We start from the raw sequence: 2,547 nt of genomic DNA, 5'->3' as shown, positions 1-2,547 counted from the left end.
ATGCTTAAACTGCCCCCTGGCTGAACACTCTTCTCTTTGGCTTCCTGGGTTCCACCCCTTCCTCCTGCTCTTCCGGCAGGAATTAGTAAGCAATTATTGTGTTCTGCTATACATGTGAGGCTTATTAACTAATATATGGATTATCCAGGACCCTTGTTGTCCTGCTTTAACCTGTTACGTCTCCCCAACTATAACATGAAAAATGTATGTCTCTATTCATGCATATGGACTAAAATCTCAGAGTTGTTTTAAATAAAAGCCTCTGAGGTACCTGGGCACAGATAGCAGTTCCAGCTGAGGAACACCTAACATATCAGTTTCCACAGCCATCAGCCCTGCACAGATTCAAGTGTGGTGCTGGGAAACAGACTAGGCAAGTCCTGAGGTCACTTCTAGCTCTGGGATCCTCTGACCCCAACCCAGCTCTGTGAGCAGGTTGAAGGGTTCTGAGCACAATTGCCAGGAGACTCCCCTAGGAGGGTAGCAAGACATTTGAAGGACAGCTAAGCCTCAGTCAATTTGATTAATTCTCAAGGACCATGCAAGAATACTTCCAAGTATTTTATGATTCCTTATGATTACTTTGTTTGAAGTGATAGCAGAAAATATTAAGAACTATAGACAAGAGAGAAAATATATCAATTATACATCTAATTGTATAAACCAAAATAACCAAACTCACTGCCATGGAGTCGGATCCAACTCATAGTGACCCCTCCTTGGGTTTCCGAGGTGGTATCACTATGGAAGTAGATTGCCCAACCTTCCTTCCAAAGAGTGGCTGGTGGGTTTGAACTGCTAGCCTTCTGGTTAGCAGTCAAATGCCTTAGGCACTACACCACCAAAGCTCCCATCTAATTGTATAAGGATCTATAATTAGGAGAATAGTAATTGAGTTGGGGAGGCGTTTTCCTTTAGAGAAATTGAGACTACTCACTTTTCTTATTTTAAATAATAAATGAGTTAACGAAAATGTAATGGGTTGATTTTTCAGTTGTTGTACCAGAATGTCTGTATCCACACAACTGGGTCCCCTTCTGTGTAGGCAATGTGAGAAGCTATATTATCTTGACAACACTGGCCTCTCAGTGCATTTTTATCTCGGGCCTTTCGTCTGAAAATACTATTTTCATTTTAAAACAAACAAAATAACCCTCTTTTCTTTATATTTGCAACCTACTCGGGACACAAAATGTCATCTATTACTTGGCTCTGTCTCATTACTCTTTTTGACTAGTTGTTGTTGTTAGGTGCCATTGAGTCAATTCCAGCTCATAGTGACCCTATGTACAACGAGCAAAACACTGCCCTGTCCAGTGTCATCCTCACAGTCCTTGCTATGTGTGAGCTCATTGTTGCAGCCACTGCGCCAAAAAGGGTCTTCCCCTTTTTCTCTCACTGTCTACTTTACCAGGAAAGATATCCTTCTCCAGGGACTGCCCCTTCTGACCACATGACCAAAGTAGCTGAGGTGAAGTCTGCCCATTTTTGCTTCTAAGGAACATTCTGGCTGCACATCTCCAGAATAGATTTGTTCATCCTTCTGGCAACCCATGGTATTTTCAGTATTCTTTGCCAACACTACGATTCAAAGGCATCAGTTCTTCTCCTGTTTTCCTCATTCATTGTCCACCTTCCACATGCATATGAGGCAATTGAAAATACCATAGTTTGGGTTAGGCATACCTTAGTATTCAAAGTGACATCTTTGTTCTCAACACTTTATAGGTCTTTTGCAGCAGATTTGCCTAGTGCAATACGACATCTGATTTCTTGACTGCCACTTCTATGGGTTATTTGTGGATCCAAATAAAATGAAATCCCTGACAACTTCAATCTTTTCTCCATTTATCATGATGTTGCTTACTGGTCCAGTTGTGAGGACTTTTCTTCTCTTTATGTTGAGGTGTAATCCATACTAAAGACTGTAGTCCTTTATCTTCGTCAGTAAGTGCTTCAAGTCATCTTCACTTTCAGTTACAAAGCTCATATTCACAAATAGAGATTTTTTTACCTGGGGTTATCTAAAGAATGTGATGTTTAATGCTTTATTAGGTAACACTTTTGAAATTAAGATTAATCACTTGGAATTTTAAACAGTATCACCCTTAGATTATAGTTGCTATGCCTTCCTTTCTGCAATGTAATTTAAAAAGAGGGGTGAGAAGAGCTTCATTAATAATACTGCAATTCATAATCAGCAAAGTCCTGAATTTGGCTTGTAGATCACAGATTGCTAGCCCTGAATTAGGTTAGACTGTCTGTGAAGAGGAAAGTGCCATTTAAGAAAGGGTATTAAATGTTGGATATTATAGAAGAATTCAACTTGGCAGTATTTGTAGAACCTTCTCATGAGCAGGAAGCAGTACCTATTAAAACAGTAGAACTGAAGCAGTGTTGTTGTATAGGACTATTAGTCTAGGGGAAAGCCCTCCTCTACCTTTAAAGCTTCTGTGATAGTTGGAGCTGTGTGTCAACTTGGCTGGACCCCAGTTCTGTGTGGTTGTTCCCATGATGGAATCGGATGACTGTGTTCTGAGTGGCCAA

Source organism: Orycteropus afer, unplaced genomic scaffold (genome assembly GCF_000298275.1).
Source record: "Orycteropus afer afer isolate SDZICR_OR568_19922 unplaced genomic scaffold, OryAfe1.0 scaffold00013, whole genome shotgun sequence".
NCBI classification, from domain to species: domain Eukaryota; kingdom Metazoa; phylum Chordata; class Mammalia; order Tubulidentata; family Orycteropodidae; genus Orycteropus; species Orycteropus afer.
Note: the sequence above shows the minus strand (reverse complement) of the source record.